Below are 8,757 nucleotides of genomic sequence, written 5' to 3' on the forward strand. Positions count from 1 at the left end.
GTCTACAACCCTTCATTTTGCCGTTAATCGCTTTAAATTTCGACGTTTTGGATTGGTTCATTGGTTCCTTGATTAATAATGGTTCTCTATTGAACTTTTTTCCATATATATATATATATATATATATATATATATATATATATATATATATATATATATATATATATATATGAGAAAAGTGAATATACATTGCAGCCCCACCTAAGCTTAGGTACTAAACCTCATGAAAACACGTCGTTTTACTATATAAATAGCAGTTAGGGGACTCACAATTAACACTTGAAGATGTAGATTCAAGATCAACGCAATAGTATACCCGATTTGGTTTTCACTTGTTCAATATACCATCATTGATAACATTTCTTTCCTCCATTATCGTCTTACCATCCATGTTTTCTTTCCTCCATTATCGTTTATTACTTCATCCTAGTGAACATTATTTTTTTCACTGTCATGAAGCTCGAAGATAATCAATATTCTTGTTTCCTTATCAAAACTATTACGTTGATCTTGAATCTACATCTTCAAGTGTTAATTGTGAGTCCCCTAACTGCTATTTATATAGTAAAACGACGTGTTTTCATGAGGTTTAGTACCTAAGCTTAGGTGGGGCTGTAATGTATATTCACTTTTCCCATATATATATATATATATATATATATATATATATATATATATATATATATATATATATATATATATATATATATATATATATATATTTATATATTATTAAGACCGATTTAAAATATATTGGTCCAATTTTGTCTGTCTTTGGTCCGAATTAATTCAATTTCGACCGAACTAAATTTCGGTTTTATTAAAAAATATTAATAAAGTTTATGTCATCGGGTTACCCGATTCTAGAATCGGAACCGTCGGTTCCGGGACTGGTTCCAAAAATTTAAGAACTACCTAGACCGGTTCCGGTTCTAACTTTCTAGGAACCACCGGTTCCGGTTCTTGCCAAATGAGGCGGATACCCGCCTATGCTCCTCCCTACGATATTGGCCCTTAACGGCGTGGAGCGTCTACATGGCACATCCATAACGTGGTGGTAACATCATTGTCCATGAACACCACCCCAAAAGAAGTTATAATATAAGATGTGGTAAGGAGAACATGCCTTAAAAGGGAAAAAACAACCAATCACTATTTCTAGTTATGGTATGATATAGTATGTGAGGTGATAATTTTATGTTGTTATAACACCAACTCATACTCAATGGTCTAATATATAATTGGACAAAAGGGTATAAGGCTAGATGGAGTGGAGTGGCCGCGGTCTGGGGCCGCGGTTTGTGCCACCTTAGCCGCGCACACCGCCCCCAGGCTGCGGTTTTGGCCGTAGTGCGGTAGATTTTTGTTGCACTTTCACTCTCTCTCTCCTCTTTTATTTGTTCCCTCTCTCCTCTTTCAACCAATCACCTTCTTCTATTTTTTTTTCTTTTCTCACTCTTTACCATAATCCTACTCCCTTGGTGTGGCATGAAACTATACTTGTGTGGTAAAAAGTGACGTGGCGCATATGTGGCGGTGAAGGGAGTGCGGTTTCGGTGGCACCACTCCCTCCAGCCTAAACAACCTTGGGTATAAACAACCTTAGCTTATTCAAAGAATATGTTTATTTTTTATATAATTGTGGGGTACTGAATGATTTACTGCAGATTGCGATTTTAGCGAGGTACAATAATTTAGGTATTAATTTATATATGCTAATTCATGTTTATGCAATTATGCTAATTAATTCATGTTGTACGTGACATTTAAATTAATGAAAATGCATGTCTTATTATTATTCAATTAATTGTTTTAAAAAAAATTAACTTTGTTTTTTTTTTAAACTGCAAATACGTATAAAAAAGCATCACGAATTAACAAATAACTAAAACGTGGGCAAAACAAGGCAACTATAAAGAACAATATCTGTGGTCATACCGTCATAGCACACACTTAACTCAGGCATAACCAACGACACCTACGTACGTGCATGCCACCATTAATGGAGTTGATGCTTATTGCTCTTGGTTTGTTCTTATCCTACGCTCTTACTCGAGCCACACTCTCAATTTTTGGAGTCGGCAAACCCAAGAACCTACCACCAGGCCCAACCCCCCTGCCGATCATCGGAAACCTCCACTTGCTCGGCAACCAACCACACCAGTCTCTAGCGAAGCTAGCAGCTATATATGGCCCAATCATGTTCTTAAACCTTGGTCGTACCTCCGTACTAGTCATCTCCACCGCTGCCGCCGCCAAAGAAGTCCTCCAAAAGCAAGACCTTGCTTTCTCCTCTCGTTATATCCCGGACGCCCTCACCGCCCACAACCATTCCACTTACTCCGTGGTCTGGCTCCCTGTCGCCACCCAGTGGCGGAGTCTCCGCAGGTTCTTTAACACCAACATCTTCTCTAGAAACTCCCTTGATGCTAACCAGCACTTGCGCAGACAGAAAGTGCAAGAACTAGTGGCATACTGCCGGAAAGCCAGCCACTCCGGAGATTCAGTCAACATCAGCCGAGCTGCTTTCAGAACCACCCTGAATATCCTATCCAACACATTTTTCTCCAAGGATTTAACAGACCCGTATGAGGATTCCGGTAAAGAGTTTAAGGAGCTGGTTGGAAACATGATGGAGGAGGCCGGGAAGCCAAATCTTGTGGACTTTTTTCCGGTGTTAAAGAAGATCGATCCACAAGGGATCAGGAGGAGATTGACTCTTTATATTGGGAAGGCTTTTGAGATTTTTGAGGCATTGATCGAAGAGAGGTTAGGGAACAAATCGAAGCAGGATGATGTATTAAACGAGTGTTTGAAATTCAGTGAAGAGAATCCAGATCAGATGAATCGAACACGCATCAAGAGCTTGCTTTTGGTAGGTATTTATTTATTTTTCTTAGTATTTCAGACTTGTTTTCAACTTTCAACTACCCATAAGTAGCATCAAGTTAAATTGGTCTTTAACACATGTCTAAAAGACTAAAACTATTATTGGGGTTTTCCCTAAAAACATGACACTTTTTCTTTATTTTCCTAATTTACTAGTATAAACTATAAAGGTTTTCCTTTTCTTTTTTCTTTTTCTTTTTAAAATTTATAACTATTTTATTATTGTCTGTGCTATTTATTTCATTGGGCATCTAAGAGCTTTTCCAGAGATGTCCTAAAAAGTTTTTTTGTAATAGCTATTAAGCCATTTCCAATGGTCTTCAAAATAATAATTTGGTGTCAAATTTTGCTACAACAGGCTTCCAAACTTTTTTTAGTGATTTTGTACGATAACACACCAAAATGGTGTGCTACTATTGAGCGCCAAAAATATTTTATGTGTGTAATTTGTTAGATAATTAATATAAATGTGGAAAACTAATTTCTATATAATAAATAATTACAAATATTACATTAAGAACTTTAAGATAAGCCCCATATTATATATTACATAAGTGAAAAAAACAGTAAAAAAAATATAATTTTATCACTAAAGTATTAAATTAATATGTTTTTAGTATAAAGTGTTAGCATGTGGTTGAAGTAACAACTCAGTTCTAGTATACGGCACATAGAGGCCCGTGCAACCCCGCACTTTTTTCTAGCCGCAGTGTAAAAAATTTCGAATTTTTTTCGATTTTTTTTCTACTATTGCGTAACCCCTGACTTTTCCATGCAACCCTACCTTGAAATCCTGCGTCCGCCCCAGTAACAACTTCATTATATTGTCAAAAACTCAAAATTTAGTGTAGTTGTTGAAGTTGATCTAAGGAGATTTTTCAAAGAAATTTGAAAAAACTCTTTGAAGCCACAAATGAAAGATTTTCAGTGAAATTATAAATTTACAAGCTCTTGACGTGGTCTTTTTCAATGACTGTTATAATTATATATTTGTTATCAACTTTTTATATGATTATTTATTTATTATTATTATTATTTTAAAAAACTTGGTGATGTAGACTTATATTCGTATTTTTTTTGTTTTGTTAAAAAAATACATATGCTTAGAATCATTTAATTTAGTTTTGTATTTAAATTGATGAAAGTGAATTTATTTTTTTAAGAATTTATTAAAAGCATACGTAGTCTTTCACCAAACCAACTATTTAGTATCATCGATATCGAATAGGGATGAGAGGAAGTGTAATGTCACAAATTTCAGAATAAAATTTTTCATTTTTAAAATATAATAAACACCTATTTTTCTAAAGTTACATTAAGTCAAACCATTTGTTCAAAAACTATAATTCAAAATCAGAGTTATAAGAAAAACGATGTAGAATCTTGAAACATAAATTTGTTGATGTGCGTGTCTACAGTCACGCCTTCGCAATTCGATAAGTAACTAAAAAATATTTAAATGCATAATTATAAGTCAGAGCTTAATGAGTTCCCCAAAATACCTCATACAACAATACATATACAATTCATGCACATTGGGCCCACATCGTAAGACTGGATTGCCTCCACCGGGCCCACAACATATGACTGGATTGCCCCTACCGGTCCCACAACATATGACTGAATTGTCCCTGAGCCTACAACATAAAGCTGGACCGCTCCCGAGCCTACAACATAAAGTTGGACCGCTCTCGGGTTTGTTGGCCTACAATACAAAGCAATACCGCCTCAACCTTACCGCACTATGGCGATATATGCACCAAAACAGTAACACACAAACACATGTAATCATACCAGATCTGTCATAACAAACATCCTACATATAAGGACACATACTTTAGTACAAAGTATAGTGAGGAAACTCACCTCAATCAGAAGACAAGATGAACCACAAACTCGAGCTCATGATATCAAGTATCCTCATGCTAAACACATAATAAAACCCTAATTAACAATTAAGATAATAACTAACTCCCAAAGATTCTTGGTTCATATCTAATCCTCCTTAGCGTAAAAGACCATTTTGCTCATCCAAGACTAAATCCCAACACAATTGATCAAAAGTCAAACTGGTAAAAAAGTCAACGGTCAACCCTCAACTGACCTACGCTCAGCGTAGCATACTGTTTTACGTTCAGCGCAGAGGACGTTCCTACACTCAACTTACACGATGCTACGCTCAGCGTAGCCTCAAAAGTCCAAAAACTCTATTAAGCTCTTAATACAGAAAGTCAATCCCTCAAACTTTCAAATATGGACCTTTGTAATGTCTTAATGGATAAAGTTTTCAACTTTACCCATTAAGACACTCCTATCAGGCAAGATCTAAACTCTAAGCACTAAAATGACAAAAAGAAATGCTAACACAACTTGCATGGCTTAAAGAACAGTCACCAAAGCATAACTTTCCAAGTCCAACAAGTCCCACGAGTGTTCCATATAACTCAAAAGGTGTTGGAGTTGTCTCAACTCCCAAAATACTAACTCAAGGAACCAAAAAGGGACAAATATAACAAATAAGAAGATCTATGAAACCAATGAGCAAGTTAGAAGCTTTTTACTCATAATGGTCCAGAAATGAAGCAACCTTGCTGGATCTATACTTGAACCCTTCTTCGATGCACTTTACAAACACCTTGATCTTCAAGATTCAACCATCAAATGGGGAAGATAAGCTCACAAAAGATGCCAAGGCTCAAAACAAGCGAGTGGAGGCTAGGGTTTCTCAAGGAATGATATGAGGTGATGGCGGCTAGTCATGGGAAGGATCCCAAGAAGTTAGAGCCCTTAAATATGGCTTAAAACCTTAGGGTTAGGGTTTTGTTTTGCAGCGGCTACGATCAACATAGAATAACCTACACTCAACGTAGTTCATTAAATTTGTGTCCACTATTCAACAGCTACACTCAGCATAGGGAAAAATTCCTAATTTCCATTTCAACTTCAATCAGTCATAACTATTTCATTTGAACTCCATTTCAGCGATCTTTATATGCACGAAGAGGTATTAACGAGTCCTACAATTCTATCTAGTTACTTTTGACTAAAAACGTATCGAACTAAAATCATTAGTTCATGCAAGAAGCCCGAAATATAACCTTTCTAATTTTACCCTTTTGCTTCAAGGCACAAATCGAGGGCTTTAATAACTTAATCCAAAATTATCAATATCCGAAAGGCTCTAGACTCTATTCCCTCGAAGCCCAAGACCTTTACTCGATCAAATTACGGCTTGATGTCCCAAAATTAGAACATCACAAAAACTCGATGTTACAGGAAGTACCCGAAAAACAAGAACTAGAAATGTATTTTCAAGCGGTTCGGTTCTTCGTTATGCAAAATGGATGTCCCGAAATTAGAAAATCACGAAAACTAGGTGTTACAGGAAGTACCCGAAAAACATGAACTGGACCTATATTTTCAAGTGGTTCGGCTCTTGGTTATGCAAAATAATAATTTTCGATCCCAGTTTTAAGATCGGTTTGGTGCCTCTAAACGTTGTTCAAAAACCTGAACCGGAACCGGACCGAGAATTTAAAAAGACATTATCCATGCAGTTGATTGTATTCTTTCAAAATATTTTATTATTCTGTCCCGCTTTTTAAAATAAACATAAATCACTCATATGAAGTTGGATTTACTTAATTTTGTTGCAACATATAATTTGTTGTTTGTACTCCATTTTAGACTAAAAAGACATATTTTGGTTGAATATTGAAACAACTACAAGCCTCCAAAGACAGATATCAATGCTCTGTTTTTTCTGTTTCAATATTTTTTATTTTTTATTTTTGTCCTGTTTTCTAAAGTACACATAACTCACTCGTATTAAGTCGAAATTACTTAATTTTTTTTCCAACATTTAATTTGGTGTTTGTAATTCATTATAGAATGTAAAAATATATATTTTTGTTAAATATTGAATCATCTACAGACCCCAGAAGACAACCTATACTTGTTGCGTTTTTATTTTGTTTCAACATTGTTATTCTTGGTTCCTTTTTGAAAGTGTGTTGTTATTTTTGGTTCCATTTTGAAAATGCATTACTATTTTTGGTTCCATTTTGAAAGTAAATTGCTATTCTTGACTCTATTTTGAAAGTGAATTAATATTATTAGTTCCATTTTGAAAGTCTATTAATATTCATGGTTCTAAATTGGTTACGTTTTGAAAGTGCATTATTGTTGCAAATCACAAAAACTGGTTTTGTTCTAAAAATAACCAAAAAATCAGTACCATTACCGACACCGACAGTCTGGTTCTCAGCTCATATAATATAATATGACAAATCCGATTCTGGCTCCAAACCGATTTGGTTCTTCTCCGATTTTAAAGCTCGTCCCAATAACCAACTCCTTTAAATTCTAATTCTAACTCAACTTTACTTTCAATTTGTTACAAGAGGTTGACACCATCAATCTCCATTAGTAAACATGTGTACACTAATTTTAAACTCTTCTGCCATCAACATTGCAACAAATTTCATAATACTATTTCATTGTTTCCAAATAATTTTTGTTACCAAAAATCGATTTAGTATTTTTATTTCTCATTTCTAAAATTAATATGTCATTATTTATATACATGTGTAGGATTTGTTTGCGGCTGGCACTGATACAACTTCAAGCTCGTTAGAATGGGCAATGACAGAAATACTATGTAATCCACACACCTTGACCAAAGCCCAAGAGGAGCTCGAAGACGTTATTGGTAAAGGGAAGATGGTAGAAGAATCTGACATATTAAGGCTGCCTTACTTAGGATGCATCTTGAAAGAAACCCTACAGATTCATCCACCAATCCCCTTCTTAGTCCCACGAAAAAATCAGACTGAGATCAAACTCAACGACTACATTATACCAAAAGGTACCCAAGTGCTAGTCAATTCATGGGCCATAGGACGAGACTCAAACGTTTGGGATGACTCAATGAAGTTCAAGCCAGAAAGGTTTTTGACTTCAAGTCTTGATGTTCGGGGTCATGATTTTGAACTAGTTTCCTTTGGTGCTGGAGAATTTGTCCTGGTTTGCCACTTGCAAATCGTGTGCTTCTTGTGATGTTGGGATCATTACTCAATAATTTTAATTGGAAGCTTGATGGTGGACTTGGACATAACGAATTGAATATGAATGAGAAATATGGGATCACCCTGCAAAAGGCAAACCCTCTTTGTGTATTTCCGATTCCCATAAATTAATTTCTATGTATTTATATCGTTTACTTTTATTTTTATGTTTTTATGAGCCATCATAGTCATTCTCATATCAAGTAAATAAGGCTTGTAATGTAATTACATTTTAATTTCTCCTAGATTTATAAGAAACTAAAAATTAAAGTTATAATGACCACAAATAGATGTTTTATGTGTTATGCATGTATAGCTAAGTAGTATAAATTTGATGACAAATGACACATGCCATTGTCTAGTTCTTTTATATAGTAAAGATTGGATAGAAAATCAAGAAAATGAACACTTATTTTGATGAAATTTAAAGATAAAATAACATCATATAATGAAATATGTGAGGTGGTGGGTTGAATTATTTTTTTCACATTTAATTTTACTTGATAAGTGTGACATCAACAACATAAAATTAAAAGTTTTGACATTTTTTCTATTGAATTGTTATTTATCCCACTATTAATATGGTAATTTTGAACATGTGTTAGGCCTCTGGGTCTACAAGCCCTACAACATAATCTAAGGTGGTGGCGCCATAGCAGTGTGGTGAATACAACAACGACCAATGTGCGGTGGTGCGATGGACCTCCCTATGCAACAACTATTTTCCCCCGCATTTTTTCCTCGTTTTTCCTCTCCAAAGGCTAGTTGACTTTTTCGTATTTTTTTCTTTTTTAATTTAGCA

The 8,757-nt window shown here is 34.9% G+C and overlaps 1 pseudogene across 1 annotated transcript; it reads left to right on the forward strand.

Moving 5' to 3' along the window:
* The first annotated feature begins 1,916 nt into the window (after window positions 1-1,916).
* LOC145166982 (7-ethoxycoumarin O-deethylase-like) lies at window positions 1,917-8,232 on the forward strand (annotated as a pseudogene). Its single transcript, XR_013740834.1, has 2 exons — window positions 1,917-2,875; window positions 7,483-8,232. The product of XR_013740834.1 is annotated as a 7-ethoxycoumarin O-deethylase-like (transcript).
* Window positions 8,233-8,757: the final 525 nt, after the last annotated feature.

Source organism: Lactuca virosa, chromosome 3 (genome assembly GCF_052849685.1).
Source record: "Lactuca virosa cultivar CGN04683 chromosome 3, Lactuca_virosa_CGN04683_v6, whole genome shotgun sequence".
Lineage (NCBI taxonomy): Eukaryota > Viridiplantae > Streptophyta > Magnoliopsida > Asterales > Asteraceae > Lactuca > Lactuca virosa.